General features: G+C 45.6%; 1 long non-coding RNA gene across 1 annotated transcript; it reads right to left on the minus strand.

Annotated features, from left to right (window-relative positions):
* Positions 1–2,288: 2,288 nt before the first annotated feature.
* Positions 2,289–20,124, minus strand: LOC133258348 (uncharacterized). Its single transcript, XR_009739979.1, has 4 exons — positions 20,039–20,124; positions 14,731–14,922; positions 11,872–11,918; positions 2,289–4,864 (listed from the first exon to the last, which is right to left on the minus strand). It is a non-coding gene; the product is annotated as an uncharacterized LOC133258348 (long non-coding RNA).
* Between the last annotated feature and the right edge of the window lie 3,233 nt (positions 20,125–23,357).

A 23,357-nucleotide genomic window follows, 5' to 3' on the forward strand; every position in this document is an offset into this window, starting at 1 on the left:
TCAAAAGCTGTATCTTGGACTTCCCTGGTGGTCCCGTGGTAAAGAAATCCACCTACCAGTGCAGGGGACACCGGTCCGATCCCTGGTCTGGGAAGACTGCACGTGCCAAGGGACAACTAAGACCTGTGCCACGACTACTGAGCTGGTGCTGAAGAGCCTGCGAGTCGAAGCCTGCACACTCTAGAACCTGTGCTCTGCAGCAAGAGAATCCACTGCAATGGGAAGCCTGTGTACTGCAACAGAGTAGCCCCCCTCTCCACTGCTGGAGAAAACCTACGGGGAGCAACGAAGACCCAGTGCAGCCAAAAATAAAAATTTAAAAAGCTACTTTTTGGGAATTTTTTACAAATTAGCAGTCCTATCAAAGCAACAGGAGACCCTCTAAATTGGTGATCGCTGAGCACTCCCTCTCAGTTTGGTTATCATGCTTGCTGGACTGCCTCACGCTGTAGAGTGCTCAGGGGCAGTCTACATGAACATTCACTTCCTCTCCAAATGAACTTCTGTCAGGGTTCATTCTGAACTTCTTCATGTCTTGGACACACCCTTTCATCTGTCTTTGCCTGATGAAGCTCTTTATTTCTGAGTTTTCTCAAACTTTCCATCCAAGCCCCCTGATCCCCTACACTCTTAAGCCAAGAGTCAGAGAACTATAGACTGAGTAGATTTCAGTCCCCACACTTCAGAACTCCCAAGACCCATTGCCCATCTGTGTTTGCGTTCAGATTACAGGCACTTCAGAAACGAATCCTGAGTACTCGATAATCTCCATTTTGCCCATGGTACTGTCTTTCTAAGATTTCTGTTACAGTTCAGATTCACTTGGCTTCTATAACAAACTCTGATCTCACTGGTTAATGGAACTTCTCTCTTTAAAAAGCAGCTTTCGAGAAGCAGTTAACAAAGTCTGCTATTGTTACTTGAAGAAGTGCCTGCTCTCCAACAGTAAAGTGAATAAGTCTCCTCAGCCTGAATGTTTCTTTGTGGTACCTTGAGAATCCTGCAACTAGCTTTTACTGTCAATTAATCTTCTCTTAAATTTCCCTCAGATAAGAACTTTTCTGACCCACTTCCATTAACCGCTCCATAATACCATTCATCATCAATGTTACCTTTCTCTGGATACATTTATTTCTGGGGAGGAATTTTCATGACAGAAAATAGGTCAGAAGAGAAAAATCGGCCAAATTCACAGACTTAGATTAAGGAGATGGTGATGGTACTCAGTAATCAAAGGTAACTGACTTAAAACATGCATTCACACCTCAAGAGATAAAACTTTAGGAAAAATCTTTAAATGCTTAGGAATTACTGCTTAGAAACATGAATTCAGTCTCCTGTGGGTAAATTAACTGATGAGGACAAAGTTTTTAAAACAAGGACTTGATTGTGATTTATTTTTCATTTTGTTAATAGTTTCAGAATTACCCACTAATATTTTCTTAATTTAGACAAAAATCACGTATTTTTAAAAAATCTCCACCAAGCATAAAGCAGATAGATATCCTGGGATACTTATGACACAAGCTGTTCCTTTTTGAAGGCATCTACAGGGGGAGATTTAGATAGTCTTTGCTTTATCAGTTTTTCATCTACTCTGAAATTGGTTTAGTTAGATCAGAGTAACAGTTCTGTGTGGTGCTGCCTTTATGGTTTTGAGTACATTTGTGTCATCGGTCAATTGTTCACCTTGAACTTCATCTTTCAGCTTGTCAAAAAATAATCTAACACTTATCCAAGCACCAGCATGAATTGCCAAAGAAGCCTGGAGGAGGCTGTCATTGAAACTGGAGCCTCAAGACTCTTGCCCCCAATCCAGGTCCCCTGAGAAGTGATGAAGTGTGGCACCTCTCCACACTCCACAAGGGCACAGTATCCTGGCTCCATGGCTGTGGAAGGCTTATGACATGTGGGACTCTAATTCCTAGCAGTACTCGTGTGTGTGTGTGGCTGGGGCGGCGGGGCGGGGGGCTCTCTATCCATTATAGGGCAAAGCTCCAACAAATTCATTCCCTTTCATCCAAATGCAACTGAGGGATACTATGAACTGTCCTGCTGTGACTTTTTAGAAGGCATAATTCCTGGAATCATTACCAGTACTTTTTCTTTTCCATGCCTCTCCCAAAAGTGTCTTTGCATTACATCTTTGAGCAAATGAATAAATACCTCTACTCAAAGCAAAGTGCTAGGTAAATGTCAAGTGAATGCCACCCTGGGGAAGGTTTAGTGACTCAGGACCCTGTTCTCACTGTACCAGGTTCAATGATCTTTTCTAAGACTTGGATAAATTCAGAGAAATACTGTTAAATTTATTGATGACACAAAGCTGAGAGAGAGAGAATGCCAATCTACTGGGTGGTATTATCAGTATTTAAAATTATTTTAACCAAATAGAATTAGGAGGCAAAAAAAAAAAAATCAACAAAATGAAATTTAGCAAGAATGAAAGCCTTGGGTTTAGATTTAAACCTCAATTTGTAAAGAAAGGATGAGGAGTGTCTTCCCTGATGTTCCAGTGGCTAAGACACCACGTTTCCAATGGAGGGAGCCCAGTTTAATCCCTGGTCAGGGAACTAGACCCCACAGGCTGCAACTAAGAGTCTGTATGCCACAACTAAGACCAGGTACAGCCAAGTAAATAATAATGTTAAAAAAAGAGAGAGAAAGGATGAGGAATACATGGCTTGAAAGTGGAAGATAAGATGCCAGTGAGTAGAGTGTTGGTGGGCTGTGTGATGCCTTTCTCCAGAAGAGAGGCCAGGATGACCTGATATCTTGAAGTGAAGTCAGATAAAGGATGGCTGAGAAAAATAGAACAGTTTACCCGAGAGAAGGGAAAATCTAGTCATTTTCAAATATTTGAAAATGTGGATTTTGGGGGGAAGTTATGTTTTTATGTTTTGCTTATTTTTCTTTTCCTTTTTTTAAAAAAAATTACTTTTATTTAAGTTGTATACTCAGTGATAAAGAATCCGCCTGCAATGCAGGAGATGCAGTAAGGGCCAAGGGTTTGATCTCTGGGTTGGAAAGATCCCCTGGAGAAGGAAACGGCAACCTACTCCAGTATCCTTGCCTGGGAAATCCCATGGACAAGAGGAGCCTGGGGGGCTACAGTCCATGGGGTTGCAAAAGAGTCGGACGTGACTTAGCAACTCAACAACAAAGTTATATGCAGTTGTTTGAAGAATCAAATAGTTCTGCAAGTTTAAGAAGCCTGACCACTTTCTTCATTTCCATCCCTGAAAACCTCCACATTTCTTTCTTTTAGGTGACTATGTGGTATCTATTCCCTGTCTCTAAATAGCATGCTTGCTGTGCTTCTTCTTGGTTTTTCAGTTTGGGATATTATCTTATGACTCTGGACTTTCATTTGCTTAGACTTCTGAGCACTTAGCATTCGTATTTACCAACCATCTTAATCTTTTCTCAAGATACTTGGCTCCATCAGATAGTCATTCCATTGGTTTCATCTTCTGAGGGGCCCTGGCCACCCTTATGCCTGGGACACAGTTGCAATCTGTGTCCTGGATGGGGAGGAAATGTAATTTTTCTTAAATTCTTCAAGGTTCTTGGCTGGGACCTCCCCTCTAATAGAAGACAGAATAGCAGGAGAAAACCAAATAAGTAAAAGAACATGTATATATGGGAGATAGTCAGGAAAACTGAATAACTCCCCCAAATGGCCTAAGCCATCGCCTTAAACACCATCTTCAGCTAAAGGTAAAGAAGATGTGTGTGAGGGAGCCCGTTATGGGAGATTATCAGGCAAAACACAGTAAGCAATGGTAAGGTCATTAGATTTAAGTCATCATCTTCTCCACTCACACGACTTTCTAGAGATTTGGTCATCCTCCCCTTCAGTACAGAGAGGTGGTTGTTGTCTGGTCACTAAGTCATGTCTGACTCTTGCAACCCCATGGACTGCAGCATGCCAGGAAGACACCCCTACACATGGAGATTCCCCTTATAAATGTAAAATGCTCTTACAAAAAGGTAACTTCTACTTGGCTTTCAGAGCTCCTCCTGTGCCTGCTGTTTCTTAAAAATAATCAGCCTGAAATAATCCTTATGGCAAAAAGGCATATTTGGGGTGATGTACTCTGCTGCCCTTCAGGTCCTTCCTTCCCCATCATCCTGAGGATGCTATTTGCTATTCTGCTTCATTGCATCTCCTGTTTTCCTATCCCACGTCTTCTTTTCAGTTTTCCCCTTCACTTTACAGAGAAAATCCTTCATTGGTTTCCTGAGAAGGATACCTATATGGGAAGTACTTTTTGAAACTTTACATCTTTGCAGATGACTTTATTCTACCCTCAAATTTCAGTAATAGTTTACCAGGATATAGAATGCCACACTGGAGACAATTTTCCTTCCATTTTTGAAGGAACTGCTGCTTTGCTTTCTAGCTTCCAGATCTGCTGTGGTGAAGTTCAAATCCATTACTGAGTCCTGATCCTCTGCATGGTGAGCTGACTTGTCTCCTCTGGACACTTCTAAAATCTTCTCTTTGCTCTCAATGTTTTGGAAAATGTTCTTAAACTATTGGATTATTTTCTTCCCTCTCTTTTCTCTTTTTGTGTGCATAGTATTTGAATATTGTACTTCCCAGACTGGTTGTATGGTTTTTGTTAATCTTTTCTCTTTATTTCACTTTTTTCTGTTTTTTTATTGTTGTTGTTGTTGTTCTGCTTCCTGGGAAAATATTATCTTCCAACCATTTTATTAAGTATTTAAAATCACAATTTTAATTTCCAAGAATTCTTTTTTCCCCTCTGGATTTTCCTCTGTACTGGCATCTTCTTATTTAATGGATTCCATCTTGTCTCTCCAAAGATAATAATGGCATTTTATTGTTGTTTCATACCTAGAAGGGAAAAGTACGGTTGTCAGCGATCTAGGAGGCAGTGCTGCTAATTCTTGGGCCTGGGGGGTGAGGATGTGGGTTCTGTCTTATGAAATGAACTGGCTGTCAGTTTTTCCCACAGTTGATCTCAAGTATTTAGTGTTTTGGGGCTTCCTAAGTCACTTACCATTTGTTTTATCTGCTTTCCAACTTGCAAATTTTATTGCTGCCGTTTCCTCTCATTCACCCCATCCTTGTGGGACTGTGCCTTCAGGACCAAAAAAATCCCTTTTCCATGGTTGAGACCAGTGTTATTTAGCAGGGAATTAAAGTAGGTGCATGAATTCAGCCTACTCTGCTTCCTGGAAGTGTGGAAGGCCTATTTGGAGTCACCTAAGGGACTGCTTTCTAATATCTGGAAATAATCCACAGCTTTAGGGGCTGTCTTGTGAGGCAGGGGCTCCCCTTTCCTGGAAGTTGTTGTCAAAAAGTGGGAAGTTTTGTTGTTCAGTCGTGTATGACTCTTTGCAACCCCGTGGACTGTAGCCCGCCAGGCTCCTGAGTCCATGGGGTTCTCCAGGCAAGAATACTGGAGTGGGTAGCCATTCCCTTCTCTAGGGGATCTTCCTGACCCAGGGATGGAACCCAGGTCTCCTGCATTGCAGGCAGGTTCTTTACCACTGAGCCACCAGGCCAGTTTGGAAGTCTGCCTCTCTGGGATGTGGCAGAGAGGCTTCTGCTTCTCTGGGTGGTCACAAGTCAGATAAGGTGCCTCCCTGGGACCTTCCCACTCATTTAAAACTCTGACTACATTGTGCTTAATCTAGTAATGTTCATATCCAGATATCTCTGAGAAAACGTGCTTTCGTTATTGTTTCATTTTCCAGTGTAGCCCACTGTGTATTTTGTGGAGGGAGAGTTTTGGTGAAGAGGTGACACCTGGGGGAAAGTTTGTCTTCTAGTTCTGTCATCAAAAGATTATAGGTGATGAGAAGTCAGTGTCTAGTCACTGTCAACTGCTTCCTGGGCCTCCCTAAAACAGCAGGTTGTTGGGAAGAAATCCACTTCTGCTCTGACACATACAGTCAGCATTTTCCAGCGTTTCTCAAGATAAAAATGGAGACTCTAAAGCCCAACCCAAACTAGACAGGGCCAACACCAGAAAACAACAGGCGCTGAGAGGTACTTAGGTATGTGGAAAGACCCTCATGTTCTAAAAGGATTCTCCTCCGTATTTGCTAACAGAAGTCAATCATTTTCAGCTGAATGATGTATCTGACAGTAGCTGGCAGGGAAAGATGAGTTAAAGATAAGGAACTTAAAAGTTACAGCATGAGCTACTGCTAATTGAATAGCATAACAAGAAAGTAAAGCATGTCCGAAATTATATTGGTCAATGGGCAAATTAGGTGCAATTTATAAAAACTGTTCTTATATGCAACTTTCCAGCCATCATTCATCATCAGTCATCATGTGTAGCTGATGTGCAAACACGCTCTCAAGTTCAGCCACATCCTCCATGGAGAAGTTAGCGAGTTAATGTCTTACAGTCAGTTTTCAAGTTTTATTGCTTAACTGATTCTAAACAAAACCCAAGAATTCAAGATCTGATGAAAGAGCCAGCATCCATCCACCCATCCATCTGTTAGATAGTTAGGATAGGAAAAAAGAGTCCAAAATGGCGGTGGTTAAAAGACAAAGAAGGGAAAAGCCTGCGAAAATAGAACAAAGGAAGGTCCGAGGACCTCAGGTAAAACAAACAGCACTCCTGGCTGGTCCAATTTACACAGGGCAGGCCCCAGGGGAGGAGGAAAAAACATGAAAAGAGGAACCAAAATTGGGCCAGGGCCTCTCTTCTCTTTCCGTCTTTTGAGTGGGCATCCCCTCACGCCTCGAGGATGCATTTTCCTTTACTTCCTAAATAAAGCTGAGCTATAACATGGTGCTGTAACACTGGTCTGTCCAAGGGCTGTAACGCTGGTCCGTCTGTTGCTTCCAATTTTTGTTGTGACGAGACAGAACCGAGGAAATTACACACTCCCCCAACACATCCATTCAACCATCCATCCACGTCTACTAGGGACTCAAAAATAAGAGTTCTATTCTCAGTCCTGTAGAAGTTCCCAGTCTGGTGAGAGAGACAGAGTGGGGACAGAACATTCTGACTCAGGGCTATAATCCCAATCATTGAAGTACACATAGACTGCTTTGGGGATGTGTGGTTCCAAGAAGAGAGAAAAGCTCCCCTGAGGAGAAGATGCTCAGTGAAGGCCCAGAAGGGCACGGTCTTCAAGCAGGGAAAACTACCTACACGGGTGCCTGGTTCCACGAAAGATGAGTTGCTTGCCAGAAGCCCATCTGCCACCAGAACATGGCAGGGCTTGGGGGCTGAAAGTGCCAGGAAGAGACAAATCTGGAAAAAGAAGTGAGGTCCCCATCCTGAAGTGCTCACAGATGAGAGTTTTGATTTTATCTGAAATTGAGGGGAGTCACTGAAGGATTCTGAGAAAGACAAAGACAACATGGCCTCTCACAAGCTCTGCTGCTGCCCCTGGTCTGACATCATCATCACCAGAGTGACTGTTCAGTATGGAAGTCAGAGCATGTCACCCACTGCTCAAAACCCTGCAGCAGACCCACCTGCTCCAAGCCCCATGTGACCAACCTCCCCTCGCTCTTTGAGCTCATGCCTGCCGCTCAGCCTGCACCCACTCTGCTTCCAGTACCCTGGCCCATGCTCCTCCTTAAGGTTTCCAGGTCATTCCCCCACGGGGCACTTCTCTGGCTATTGCGTCTGCAGGGAGTGCTCTCCCTTCAGATATGCATGGGGCTCATCCCCTCCCCTCCCCTGTTAGTAAATACCAACCTCTCTATAAGGCCTATCCTGGCCACACTGCTTAAAACCACACACACACACTCGGTACTCTCAACCCTCTGTACGCTGCTTCTTTTTTCCTCTTCTCCACAGCATTTATTACTTTCCAAGGTATCATATAAAATGTTATGTTTATTGTCTTTCTCCTCCTGTTAAACTATGGGCAGATGTCTTTGTTTTGTATACCTAGCACCTTGAACGAATACAGAATGAATAGAAATTAGATTTTTTCTTTTTTTACAAAACCGCCCTATGAAAATATGGAGGTTGATGTACAGGGGTGTGATATTAGGGCTCGGGAAGCCAGTTAAGGGTTTGCTGTGATGACAATGACAATTTGAATGGGGCAGTGACCGTGGGGAGAGAAGAAAGCAGGGTCCCTGTTAGAGTTATTAAGGGAACAGAGTTGTCAGGACTTGGTGACCAATTATTTGGATGTGGGAGCTCCGTGGTACCAACATTGGATCAGGAGGAAGGGGAAGACATGCTAATTTTTGGTGGATGACAAAGACACAGTGAGTTTACCTTCAGCTCTCTGTGGAACCAGTCTTTTTATATTGCCCAGTACATAGTGATTTTATAACTTGTTTCTTTCTGATGTATTTGCAACCCCATGGACTATAGACTTCCAGGCTCCTCTGACCATGGGATTCCCCAGGCAAGAATACTAGAGTGGGTTGCCAATTCCTTCTCTAGGGGACCTTACTGATCCAGGGATGGAACCTGTGTCTCCTACATTGGCAGGCGAAATTTTTACCATCTGGGAAGCCCCATCTATATACAGCCTCTATGAAAATACATTCAATTTACCTAAAATTTTTACCAAAAGCAAAATAATTGATTACAATAATTTATGACTTATCCTATAGTCATTGACCATCCTTAGGATCTTATTTGAGGTTTTAAAAAAAGTCTAATCTGAGGTACATCTAAGTTTCTTTCCCATTTTCCACTGTCCATTTTCACATTGACAACCAGAGACAAGGTCTCTATAGCACCATACCTCAGACATCTCTTGACTTTTCTCTAAATGATGATGCCCTTAACTAGTTTACTTTAGACCTGCAATCCAGTCCTTAGGGAAACCACTCGACTGTTTCTAAATGGCTCTGGCTTCTTTCCTGTTCCCCAAAGCAGTAACCTCCTCTCACGATAAGCTGCACCCACTTGCTGGAAACTCAGCAACTTTGTTCTTCCCTTTCCCTGCAGCCCCCAGATGGCCACCAGCTGGCCTGAGCTATTTCTTGCATCCTAATCCCTTTATCCGTCCTCTTGGTTTTCTTTTTGATCTCCTTGTCTCTCCCCTCCTCCTGCTAGCAGCCACCACAATCTACTCCTCTGTGGAAGCGCCTATTTTTCTAAGAGAATTTGAGGATTTTTTTTAGAGCATCACCTCTTTTTTCTTCTGCTTTTGTATTGTGAGGAGGCCAGCTAAAGGGCTGTGTGGGAGGAAAGCTGTCTCTGGGAGCAGGACGAAGTCTCCCGTGAGAAAGAGGTCAGGACAGACTGTCTCCTGAACGAGGCCCCTGGGGGACAAAGGGACCAGAAGGTCCCAGAAGTCACACCTGGGCCCCGGGGCAGTGCTGGCCACTCTTGAAGGGCACAGCGGGAAGTGTCTCCTCTCTGGCTTTCTCATGGGCACCATTTGACCTCATTTCAGGGGATTTCTGTCCCCTTCCCCAGCACCAGAGAGGGTCACACCATATTCTCAGTTGTTAAACAACTTTTAAAGGACTGTTATTGATTTTTTAAGATGACAACTGGAAGATAGCTGAGGTGTCTGTGTCTTTGTGCTTGTTGGGCCTGTGAGCTTCCGTGTTCACGGGTCTGGGGGAGTGTTTCTGTGAGGTGAGCCTGAGAGTGTGTCTGTGAAGATGGAGTGGTAGTGCAGGGAGAGGGGTGGACACGCTTGTGTGTCTGAGCTGTGCCTGTGTGTGTGTGTGTGTGTGTGTGTGTGTGGACAAGGCTGTGTGTGCCTGTGCCTCGGTTCTGGATGTGTGGCTGTCCATGAGCAGGGGGTCTGGGCAGGGTGCCAGGTGTGGTCTGGCCTGTGAGCGGTATTAGAGGTGATTGTGCCGGGCCTGTCGAGTGTAGAGGGCAGGGGGCTTTCTAGGGAACTCCTGAGTGTCTACTTGGGAGATTGTGGGATGAAATTAGAGACTGTGTGGGAAATCTGTGGGAGACCTGTGGAGGGCTGTTGACATGGGTTTGGGGGTATATTTTGAAGTGTTTGTGGAATATGTGCGGGTGTCTACAAAGTCTCTGTGGGGTGACAGCGGGAAACGTGTGGCGAAATGTGAGTGTGACTACTGATATCTACAGACCACCTATGGGGTGAACGTGAAGGTGTCTCTGAAGGGTTGGGGGAGCTGTGGGAATGTGTCAGGGGTCCTCTAGAATGTCTGTCTGTGGGACAGTGTTGGTGGAGGGCCTGCTGGTGACTGGGGATGTCTGCAGACCTCTGCGTGCCTGCTCTGCCTCTGGATTCACCACACCTGAGAGTGTGACGGCCTCTAAACGTTCCGCCAGGACTATTCTCACCTCCAAGCTTCTCTGCCCCCAGTGTCATGGTGACAGGCTGAACGGAGGTACTTTCTCAAGGTCCTCAGCCACCAACAGTGACAGCACAGTTGATCTAGAGTGATGTCTTCCTCGAGGGATTAAGGGTGTGGTGTGGCCTCCATGCTGAGAGGGACCTGGGGTGTAGCCTCCCCACTGAGAAGGACCTGGGGTGTCGCCTCCCCACTGAGAGGGACCTGGGGTGTCGCCTCCCCACTGAGAGGGACCTGGGGTGAGGCCTCCCCAGTGAGAGGGACCTGGGGTGTCGCCTCCCCACTGAGAGGGACCTGGGGTGAGGCCTCCCCAGTGAGAGGGACCTGGGGTGTGGCCTCCCCAGTGAGAGGGACCTGGGGTGTCGCCTCCCCACTGAGAGGGACCTGGGGTGAGGCCTCCCCAGTGAGAGGGACCTGGGGTGTGGCCTCCCCAGTGAGAGGGACCTGGGGTGTGGCCTCCCCAGTGAGAGGGACCTGGGGTGTGGCCTCCCCACTGAGAGGGACCTGGGGTGAGGCCTCCCCAGTGAGAGGGACCTGGGGTGTGGCCTCCCCAGTGAGAGGGACCTGGGGTGTCGCCTCCCCACTGAGAGGGACCTGGGGTGAGGCCTCCCCACTGAGAGGGACCTGGGGTGTGGCCTCCCCGCTGAGAAGGACCTGGGGTGTCGCCTCCCCACTGAGAGGGACCTGGGGTGAGGCCTCCCCACTGAGAGGGACCTGGGGTGTGGCCTCCCCGCTGAGAAGGACCTGGGGTGTCGCCTCCCCACTGAGAGGGACCTGGGGTGAGGCCTCCCCACTGAGAGGGACCTGGGGTGTGGCCTCCCCAGTGAGAGGGACCTGGGGTGAGGCCTCCCCACTGAGAGGGACCTGGGGTGAGGCCTCCCCGCTGAGAGGGACCTGGGGTGTGACCTCCCCCTTGTGAGGAACCTAAGGTGTGACCTCAGTCAGATCAGCCTGGTGATTAACTTTCCTTGCTCTCCTTCTGGATATACCTGAATGACCTCATTCAAACCTCAGAACCCCTTCTGAGAGGACGGTGCAGGCAGTACCATCTGGCTTATGGATGAAGACACTGAGGCAGCCATGGGGTCTGGCAATGGCCAAGCCAGGGGGACAGAGCTTGGGATGGTGTGTCTCACCACCCCACTTTCCTCTCTTGAAGCCAGATCTTGAGCTCCTGCCAGGTGGCAGGCGCCATCCTCTCTGAAGATTTTCTGTTTCGTTGAAACGTCCATCCTGACTTTTTTCCATGACCAGTTTTTGGTTTCACTGCTCTGTCCTCTGAACCCAGCAGAATGATCTGATGTATCCTCAGGAAACATTTCTTAATGAATGAATAAATGTCCCCGCTTCGGAGGTCCAATGTGGTATCCATGAGAGGGGAACGTCAGAGAAGAGTAGACAAATGAGTACAGTAGGGGGTGGGAAAGAGAAAATTAGAAAGAAGAAAAAGCGAAGCCAAACCCTAAGCTATCTTAAGAGCATTTTTCTGGGTTTATTCTCTTACCCCATGGCAACAGTTACATAAAGAGATTATGTCCTTGCTTTAAAAAAACGTGTTATTCCCCTTCATTTAGAAATTAGACTTAAACGTCAATATTTACCTTAATAGTTCACCGACAGAAGCCAAAAACAGAATGCTCACACATCCCTGCAACACAGTTTAAAAAAGAGAAGAAAAATAAATTCCCTTCAGAAGTAAAAAGCCAACACATTCCATTTATTTCCCACACACTAAAAGCTTGTGGTTCTCTCAGCAGAAACAAGTGATCTTTTTCCACTTAAGAGGGAGTGGATAGTGTTCAGGCATCTCTGTTTCTCCCCACACAGATGGGCTTTCATATCCAGCAAGTGGAGCTGTGTAACCTTGAGTGAGGCATGAGCTTGGACAAGACTCCCCTGTCCCAGTGCTCAGGCTGGGGTCACAGGGAGCTCCCTCCCTCGTGCGCCTGACAGTGTGCTTGGAAGACCTTGGTCACCGTGGGACGCGTGTCGTACTGACCTGCACTGGGAGCAGCATCTGACACGGAGGAAAACACTGGAACAGCACCCAGGCACGCAGAACAGCAGAACTTGCTGTCCTTCATGCGAAATCGACACTGCTATTCTGTTGATAGCGTCCCAGTGTTCCACGACTAAATATCTCCTTGAACAAGCACCAGACACTGCTCTGGCTAGGTGGCTCAGTGGTAAAGAACCCACCTGCCAATGTAGGAGACTCAGGAGACTCGGGTTTGATCCCTGGGTCAGAAAGATACACTGGAGTAGGAAATGGCAACCCACTCCAGTATTCTTATCTGGAGAATCCCATGGATAGAGGATCCTGGTGGGCTACAGTCCACGGGGTAGCAAAGATTCAGACATGACTGAGCACACACACACACACACACACACACACTTCTCTACCTAGCTGCTTTGCATGCCTTATCCATTAAATATTCAACATGATCCTCTAGGGTAGGCGATTTTATTACTGCCATTTTACAGATGAGTAGACTGAGGCAGGAAGAGCTTGAATGGTATGCCCAGGGTAAGAGAAGTCCTGAGAGGCATTATTACATTTCATGTGGTCTCTGAGCTCAGGTAGATCAGTGTCTGATCAGGCTGTGGTCTTAAATCACAGTCTGTGAAGTTCACGGTAGGTAACGTCATTTTCTTGCTCAGACTGGATACAAAAAGAATCCCAGTATGCTGTTTTTTCTTTTTTTCTTAGCCTTAGTATGACATACACCAAAAATTCTGTGTCACGTGTCTTCTGTAAGATTTTTCTAGCACATAATCTATTAATGAGAATTACATTACTGTTATTGGGTTCTGTCACTTTCCCCTGCAGTTATAGTATGATTTAGAAACTCACTTTATTTCAGGAAATCATGGTATCCTCTTGCCCTCTCTCCACATCTCTCCTCCTAGTTCGTGTGTCACTGTCTTCCTTCACGTTCCCTCCTCAGAGTCCTGCAATCTGGCTTGCCTCCCTGTTCCTCTACTGACATTTTTCTCACTACAGGCTCCCTTTCTAATACATTGAATGGAACTGTCTTGGTCTCTCACCTTCCCTGAGCTCCCTGGATGCTTGGCTACTAAAGAGCTCTTTCCTCCTGGACACCCCTCCTCCCCTGTTTGCTGCTGGTTACTAGGCCCTCTCAGCTCCTTGTGTCCCTAAGGTTGGGATCTTAGCCGTCTGCTCTTTTCTTCCAAAGTGCTATCCCATGCCCTCCATCACTCTCTCATGCTTCAGGAGCATCACAGCCGAGCTGTCTTCCTAAGCCAGTGACGTGCACGTCTGCCTCTCTACCCCAAACCCTGAGCAGGGATCACAGTTTCCCACACGACCCTGAATGTGCAGGATGTCACGCTCTCCGCGTGTATAAACCACACCGACGGCTGGAACACAGCTCCCCTTTGCCCCTTTTCTGTCAGGCTGTGTGGTCCCTGGAGCCTATGAGTCTCTTGGTGCCCTGAGGACCTATGCTGGGAACTGGATAAAGTGAGAAGGACTGAGGACGCCCAACACAGAAATCGTGCTCCACAAAAATGGTTTTCTTGCTATTTCCATCCCTCTCTCTCCCTCCTGGTGTCTACCTAGGCATCAGGTCTGTCTCGTGGGGAAGAGAGCACCAGCATTATCCCACCCTATCCACCCTGGGGCCACCTCCATTTAACCCTTGTCTGTTGGGCCAGAACAGAGCTTGGACTCTGTCTCCCCAGTCCTGACTTATCCAGTTAACCACTGATTTCCTGGCACCAGGCGAGTGTTTCTAACCCATGACTGTCTCTCTGCCACTGTCCTGCTAAGATTACCATGAAGGGTCCCTGCTACCAGTTAGACTAGGTAAAAACTCTTTCACTTAATTTCAAGATCCTCCATCAGTGTGGCCCCTCATTCAGTCCACATTTCCACCCGACACCCCAAAATGGGAGCTCTTCCCTCTGGACCACCAGCAGTCCCACCTCTTACTCTGCCCTCATCTCTATGATTTGCTCACATCAGATCCCTCTCTCTACCCAGAGTTATATTTCCTTCAGGATCTAGCTAATCTATTAAGATTGCCTCACTCCCCCCGATCCAAAATGCTCTTTATTCCCTCTGAATTTCTCTAGTATACATAGTCAAGAACATATATCCTTTAACTACCATAAGGAAAGTTTGTTGAATTTTTACACTGTGCAAAATTGATTCAATCTCTCCTAAAAATAACCCCAAGAGATAAATGCCCACATAGTTTTTCACATGAGAAAACTGAAGTTCAGAAGGTGAATTTGCCTAATACTGCATCCGGGATTCGAACCCACGAAGTCTGATCCCAAAGCCCACATACCTCTCAACCGTCCTGTGCTAAATACTCTGTATTTGTTTCATCTCCCAAAGGATTCAATGGAAAAGATCATTTGTTGTACAATTTTTTTCTTTTCCAGTGAGCCTAGCTCAGGGTGGAGCAGGTATTTATTAAATAAACACTCACTTCTTTTGTCTTGCGGCTTCTAGACTTAAAGATACTGTGACCCCGATCGAGTTAAACAGCTGAAGAAAGCAGTGGTCACACCAGGATTATTTGCTTGATAAATAGCAGATGACAATAAGGACCAGGCTACAGTGACCAGTGACATACGGACAACAAACCGCTTAGCTTCGGTGGTCCCCTTTTTTATTTTTCCTTTGGAAAAAAGAAAACCAAGGTATTAAAAAAAAAAAAAAAAAAAAAAAACAAACCTGAGCACTCAGTGCTCATTGCTAGTCTGAAATCATTTTGCTTCCAGCTCTTGTTCAAAACATCTCAGGGGCTTTGTTGACATTATCTGCTAATGATTGTAATCCCTCTTTCCAAAAGGAGAGGCGGCAGGCTGACAAACAACACCCTTCTGTCCACAGAGATCTGAGGTCTGAGGCCACCTCCCGACTTGCTCCTGGGCCAGCTGCCTGCACCGGGCCTCCGGATGCATTTCTAAAGGGTAACATTTACAGTGTTGGATAGCTGGGCCTTGTGGAGCTTAATGGGATTCTTAATAAAGGTGGCTTTCATTAAGACGGGGAGCACAGGCAAGGTGCCCTTGCTTTTGAGGAAAGGATGGCCCAGCACAACAAGTAATGCTCCTCCTGGGCTTGGAAATCTTGCAGGTCAAGTGCCTTGTCATACATTAACAGGCTCTTTAAGTTCCCAGGCAGACTGAGAGGAACGTCTAGACAAATGAAGGCAGAGGAATCATGCGATCTGTGTTAGGAGCAGAGACACTGAGACACAGCAGCTGCATTTAAACAGAGCAATTTGCTAAATGAGTGGTCGGCTACATTCCAGATGGCCAATGTGACACAGGGCTTAGAGGAAGCCTTTATTCAATCCTGCATCTGTCTAGACTGAGACATGAAAGGCCAGGTTACACTTACTGCAGCAACAGCAGCTTTGAAACTCATACATAAAACCTGCTTGGTATCACCAATGAGGCAGCTTGGCCAGAGGCCAGCTGGAGAAGATGCGGTAGCAGGGCGTGTGTGCAGCCCCGAGGAAAGCCGGCTTCTTGGCTGAACGACAGCCAGCCAGAGGTGGGGGCTCTCACTGTGCACTTCCGCCGGCTGCACCACCTCACCCACCTCCCACATGCAGGGAGGCAGGGGATCGTCATAGGAGGAAGCACCAGGATACGGTCAGAGAGCAGAAATATTGGATGAGTTCCACACGTCTTCTTTTTCATTGTTGTTCAGTCGCCAAGTTATATGTGACTCTTTGTGACCCCATGGACCATAGCAGGCCAGGCCTCTCTGTCCCTTACAATCTTCTGGAGTTTGCCCAAGTTCATGTCCATTGAGTCAGTGATGCCATCCAACAATCTTGTCCTGTGTTGTCCCCTTTTCCTCCTGCCCTCAATCTTTCCCAGCATCAGGGTCTTTACCAATGAGTTGACTCTTCCTATCAGGGGGCCAAAGTACTTCATAATCATTTCCCATGTGTTTGACTTTGGATTTTCTAATTAGGTTGTCAAATTTCCAATGTGGATGAAAGAACATTCTTAGCTTTCACCTACGACCCCACTCTGTGTTCCCATCTCCCTGCCTCTAGCACCTAATTCAGTCCTGGCTCAAGCACCTCTTTAGAGATGATATATCAAAGATATTGGCTGAGTAGGCTGGGGGGCAGACCAGAAGACCACCTTGTTCTGGGACCTCTGGGTCCACAAGATATGTTGACTGACTGATTTAAACTAGGTCAGCCAAAATCAAATGGAACCACTTGGTGGGCATCTTGCCCAGCTTTAATAAAAGAGGCAGCCACAGAGCTTCATTGGACTGATATGAGGACCTACAGGAATCAGCTCTACTGACCTATTTCTCTCTGGTAAGTTCTACCCCAAGCCTATTTAATTTTTATTGTTGGATTGAAAGTTTCCATGGGTTAAGGCTTTCACTATGTTCTTCAGCAGCCATTGAAGTTTCACGGTTGGAACGTACTGACCAGTCAGTAAACAAGCCTGCTTCCTCTCACCGCCTCCTTCTGGGTCCCAGAACCCTCTGGGCTTCCATGCTGGACAGCTGTTTTTTTCTGACTAAGGAGGAAAAGTTTAACCTGACGAATCACCAGCAGCCCTTCCTGTGACAGTCTCAGGAAAACTACAGTCTGCTTAGGAAGAACTCCGAAGCACTTCACTTACTGTGGATTCTGATCTACACAGACATGGAAAAATTTGAGTTCTGTTCTGTGTCTGCACACCAAAGCTTCCTTACTAGTGCTTTTCTCTCTTAGAGATTTCCTATCATCAGGACTATTTCTACCCTAGAGTCAGTCCGAAATAAATGAGCTAAATGAATAGGGCTGTCCTAGGGGGGAATTTATCACTATCCCCATACTAATCTCACCCACATACCACTTCTTAGGTAACCATTTGAGGTAACTGCCCAGTTTCCTCATTTGTACCAATAAGCACAGAAAACGATTCAAGAGACTATTATTTTCAGTTCTCCCAAGGGTGGCACATGACTAGCATTGCTTTAGATGCACAGGTAAGAAGCTAATCTGTGTCTAGAAGAGATGGCTTTGGACATAACTGGCCTAGACTTTGTTAATGGAGGTCTTTGTGGCAAGAGTCCAGGTTATGGAAAGGGAGCTATTCTAGTATCTATAATATTCTAGCAGTAGATATGCCAAAACTTCAGAGAAATAATTTCACTGAACTTCAAGATAGTCGCCAATCTGTTCAAGTCCTTACAATACTCAAATAGCTCAGAAAGGGTATAAAAGTAGATCATTCACCTCCTTAAGAAACAGGTTTCTTCAGACTCACAGACATAGAGAACAGTTGTGTGGTTGCCAAGTGGGAGGTGGGTAGGGAAGGATTGGAAGTTTGGGATTAGCAGATGTAAATTAGTATATATAGGATGGATAAACAACACAGTCCTACTGTATAGCACAGGGAACTATATTCAATACCTGTGATAAACCATAATGGAAAGGAATATAAAAATAAGAATGCCCATATGTGTATAACTGTACAGCGGAGATAGGCACAGCAGAGTACATCAACTATACTTCAATTAAAAAAATTAAAAAACCATGCTTCTTAGTATGCTGAACACAACACTGACGAGTATATCTAAATGATCGTTAGATATACTCTAAAGATGATCCTAGATGAGATGTAGCAAAGAAAGAAGCCCAAGAATAGTCAGTCACTCATCAAGACAGCCTTTGTGGTATGACGGTGATAAACCAGGTTTCCCTTGTCTTTGTCTCAGTAGCCTCCTTTATGCTGACTGTGTCCCTGATTCCAAGGATACTTGCCCATCAAGAAGTAGGCAAGATGTGAAGACCTTGAAAGCCGACAAAGGGTGCTTAGGGGACCTTACGTGATATAACAGCAAGAGTTAGTGCATCTGCTTCATATATAAACTAATTTCTCTCTTGGGCACAACTCATAATTTTGTGAGATGGCAAGGTGAGCTCCTTAATGATATCTTCACTGTAAGCTTTTTATCAGCCTAAAGAAAATTCGTTTTTTTTTTAAAAAATGAACATCCAGCAAAGGCTCAATACTGTTTAAAAATGTCCAGATTTTTAAACATTCAAATATAGTTCCACAAAGAGCCATCCATGATTGACACTTTATCTTATTAAAGTGCTGTTAATTAAGAACCATAACCACGAGCTACAAGGATTAAAGCAGCATACTCTGCAATCTATTCCTGAAACAAAATGCAACTCTGATTTGCTTGGAACCTAAATCAAAGGAACAGTCTATGGGGTCATTCACTTCCGGTCCACTAGGGGGCAGTGAATGATCGGGTTTCCCCCAGGCAGCTTTAATGACGGTTGCTATATATACACCTGAAGTGTGGCAGGCCTTTTACACAAAGTGAGCAGTGCCGCAGTGATGACAGGTGCAAGGAGCAGCCCGTTATTGCTACCAGCACAGTCTGTCAGGAGGATGAAGTGAAATGGATCATTTGCATTTTTACCAATGAACTTGCATTATAATGAACAGGCAGTGTTGCCTGGATGGGGCCCTGGCTTTGCCTCCCTGGCTTCTGTTGGACTGCTGCCAGTCACCAGGCTGGACCGCACCCAGGACTGCAGCGCGATGGACAGACAGAGCCGGGGAGCTGAATTTAACAATTGCCTGGGGCTGGTGACCACAGGGGCACGGATAAGCATGGTGGGGGTGAGTGTGGGGTGGGTCGCTCTCCCATCCCATCCCTGGACCAGTGTCCACTGCGGGGAATTCCAGGCCTGGGAAGCTGCAGCAGTGTGTATTCAGGGATCCAGACCATGCGTGCTGCAGTCTGTGTGAATGGCGCCCCCTGGAGTTGGGCAGTGAGGCTCTGTAGAATCACCCACCTGCCCTCTCTTGGCTGCTCAGTTTTTTAAAAACAATCTGCCTTCAAAGGCTCTAGGGAAAATAGAAAGGCCACATATAGGCAGAGTTTGAAATTGAAACTAGCTGGATTTCAGAGTTGGCCAGGGTCCCTCTCCCTTATTCCTCAGTCCCACCCCAGATCCAAGTATCTGGCACCCTCCTGATGGTCGTCTTTGTTCTGTTCCAACATGCTCTTCAAAAAGATTCTAGGACATCACACCATCCACCTAGGTTATGTTTACATCACTTGGTCTCCTCTCCCACCCGAATTTACATTTAAACCTTATTTCTAATTGCGAAGCAAAATCCAGAGAAAGGCTTCCTCCCTCCTGGATCCTTCTCCTTAGCCCTGATTAACAGGAGCCTCCCCTGCCTAATGGGAGTTAAACCAGACGTGTGTTTCCTGCTGTGCTCCGACTTTAAAGCTTTCCGAGTGATTCCTTCCTCCTCAGCCCTGTTTCTTCACACATTTACCTGGAACATCCCTTTCGTTTTACTTGAAAGCCAGTAAAGCACAGTGGTTAAATGCAGGCTGGGATTAGACTGCTTGGGTTCAAATCCCAGCTGTGTCGCCTCCTAGCAGCACGTAAGCTGGAGAGCCCACGTGACTGCTCTGTGCCTCAGTGTCCCCGTTATCACAGATGGCAGTAAGAGCAGCGCCAGATGGCGGTGGCGTGAGGATTGAAGACGCAAGCACAGCACCAGGCCGAGGCCGGCACTCAGACATGCTACTTGTCAGAATTTTATGCATTTGCCATAACGTCGTGTTTCCTCTTCTCTTTCCTCCACTTGCACCTCGCCTTCCAGAAACAGATTCTCCCACCCGCTTCCCTCCCCCTTGCTCCTCCCTGAAAGGACAGCAGATGGTCTTCTGGCCCCTGAATCACTCCCGACTGCCCCCTCATGCCCCCTCCTGCCCTGCACACCTACCTGATCATCACCATAGAGAAGCAGGCACTTGTCAGGATCCTCGTAACTAGAGCAAAGAACGAAAAAAGAAAACATCTTTCAGACATGGAGCACAACAGCAGCTTGGGGGAGGGGGACCCGAAGACTGTCCTTTATGTCACACTTATGTTCTATTTGCAGAACAGTCTTAGACATAGACACTTGTTTACTTCACCCAGATCAGAAGTGATTTCAGATTTCTCTTCATTTAATCATCTCCTTCCACTGTGTAGGTTCATAATTAAAATAAGAAACTTATTTATAAAGCCAGTGCCAGAGCTGAGAGCTAGCTGAAAGAAGGTGCTTGGGCTGATGAACCCTCTCGGTCAGCAGACCTCCAAACCACAGTGGGCAGCCTGGAAGGAGAGGCAGGGGCTTGCCTGACATGGACAGCATCTCCCCCATCGGATGGGGGTTGGAGGGAGTGGGGAAGAAGGAGCATTGGCTCCCTAATCCTGGTGTCCAAGAAGGAGGTGGCCAGAGTTTCATGGGGAAATGCTGCACCACCCACTTTGGGTAAATGGCTGGCTTCAAGGGTAGGGTGCCCACCGGCTGGTGCCAGGGCCAGAGGGAGAGAACGTAGTTGCGGATGAAGATGTGAGAGTGGGTGGAGTTGGCTGGAAGGGGGGATAATGGGGCTGAGAAAGAGTAGGAGGAGGGCGTATGGACAGTGGGCAACAAAGCGGCAAGACCCTGAGTGTGTTACCCTTCCCAGTGACCCCTCAAATCTCAGTATTATCTACAAAAATCACTAAATGCTTGGTGTGGCTGGATTTCTTGTCAAACCAGTAAAGGGGCTGAGTGGATACATGAGGTGGAGGCCTGCCAGTATCTGGGAAATAGCAATGAAGGCTTGTCTGACATTATGTGGCTACATTATGTGGCTACATGACATATTTTTGGAAGTACAGCTGATATACAATATTGTGTTAGTTTCAGGTGTACTACAGAATGATTCGACGTTTGCATACATTATGAAATGATCACAAATCTAGTAACCATCTGTCCCCATAAGTGGCTACATTAAATTTAAAAAATAATTTGTCACTTTGAATTACATTAATTTATTACTCTTATTTCCGGAAACAGAAGGAACCTACAAGAGACACACTTCTTTCCTGTGTCAGTATCAGAAATCTGTATGTGTCTTAAACACCTTAATTGATATCTTATAGACCCTACCAAGTGGCCAATGGAGGTTGTTTCCTTCTTTTTTCTGGCTTTTAGGAAACTCAAAGAAAAATAGGCTATTCATTTCTAAGAATTGTTTAGGGTATTATGGAGTGTATTTTGGTCACTGATTTTGTCTCCCTATACATTTATCCGTCACCTTCATTCATCCATGTGCACATGTTGTATCTTTTATTCTATTCTATATTCATTGCTGTAACTGTCCCCAAATCCTCTTTTGAACATTGTAGTTATTAATAAACAAAAACACAAATAAGTATATTTTGCCTATCCTGAAAATTCTTACACTTGAGTATTTTTACTGCACAGACTATTCCTCAAGTTTTGCCGGCAAATCTGTCCATTAATCTTTTCTGGACTTCTGTCTTTAGAGTTCTGCTTTTCCAAAAGACTTTGCTTCACCCTCATTTTATTAACATGGTCTCTTGTATTTTCTTCTAGTATCTACTTAAAAAATATTTAGATCTTTATTTTGAATTTATTTTTATGTATCCTGTGATTTAAGGACTTAATTTTCCCCCTAATAAATAGCTAACAATTATTTGTTAGACTGTTCTCCCACTAATTTGAAACACTTATTTTATCAGATACTATTTTTCCTGTGTGCATGTCTGGCATCTATCTATTTGTCTCTCCTTTGCACTAGCTCTTTCATTTATTATAACTTAACAGCTTGCTTTGATATCCAGTAGTTCCAATCTTTGGAGAAGGCAATGGCACCCCACTCCAGTGCTCTTGCCTGGAAAACCCCATGGACGGAGGAGCCTGGTAGGCTGCAGTCCATGGGGTCGCTAGAGTCGGACACGACTGAGCGACTTCACTTTCACTTTTCACTTTCATGCATTGGAGAAGGAAATGGCAACCCACTCCAGTGTTCTTGCCTAGAGAATCCCAGGGACGGGGGAGCCTGGTGGGCTGCAGTCCATGGGGTCATACAGAGTCAGACACAACTGAAGTGACTTAGCAGCAGCAGCAGTTCCAATCTTACCTCCTTATTTATTTTCAATATTTTTGGGGGGCTATTTTCACATATTTACTCTTTCAGATGAACTTCAGAATCAACTTGTTGAGCTTCAAAACAATCTCTTAGATATGTTCATTGGAATTCCATTGAAATTGACATTTAATTTGGGGAGAGGTGACATCTTCACAATATTAAAATTTCCCATTCACAAACAAAATGGCTTCCCTTTTATTTGGTCTTTCTTTTACATTTTTAAAAAAAGGCTGTTGATGGTACTAGTAGTAAAAAACCCACCTACCAAGGCACCAGACGTAAGAGACTCCCTGGGTTTGGAAGATGCCCTGAAGGAGGGCATGGCAACCCACTCCAGTATTCTTGTCTGGAGAATCCCATGGACACAGGAGCCTGGTGTGCTACAGTCCACAGGGTCAGAAAGAGTTGGATACAACTGAAGCAACTTAGCATGCACGTATGCAGAAAGGTTGTTATCACTCTAGATATATCTCACACATTTCTTGTTAAGGTTATTTCTGGGAATAATCAATTATCTACCAATCAATTTCTTCCTTAGAGAAAAATCGAGAAAGATAGCAAAGAGTCAAGTTCCTCACGGTCAAGATACTCCTGTTACAAAGACATGTACCTGTGCATGGGTTCAGTTGCTTCAGTCGTGTCTGCCTCTTTGCGACCCCATGGACTGCAGCCAGCCAGACTCCTCTGTCCATGGGATTCTCCAGGCAAGAATACTGGAATGGGTTGCCATGCCCTCCTCCAGATCTTCCAGACCCAAGGATCAAACCTGCGTCTGTGTCTCCTGTATTGCAGGCAGATTCTTTAACCACTGAGCCATCTGGGAAGCCCCTTACGAAGCCATATTCACCTGCAAAGTTCTGCCATACCTTTTCCCAAGAAAGACCCGTTCAACCCGTGTATAATGTTGGAAATAAGAACAGTTGGGCAGTTGAATAAATTTTAAAAAAATCCTGCACATCCCTCAAAAAGACAAAGAACAGAGGTTCTCCACTAAGTTATAAAAAGACTCGTTTAGACCCCCAATTTTTCTCTATACCTTTTATTTCTACAGATGATATAAAATATAAAATAAAATTCAACTCCTTGCACACATTATCATTCTCCCCAGCACAT

The sequence above is a fragment of the Bos javanicus genome, chromosome 12 (genome assembly GCF_032452875.1).
Source record: "Bos javanicus breed banteng chromosome 12, ARS-OSU_banteng_1.0, whole genome shotgun sequence".
NCBI lineage: Eukaryota > Metazoa > Chordata > Mammalia > Artiodactyla > Bovidae > Bos > Bos javanicus.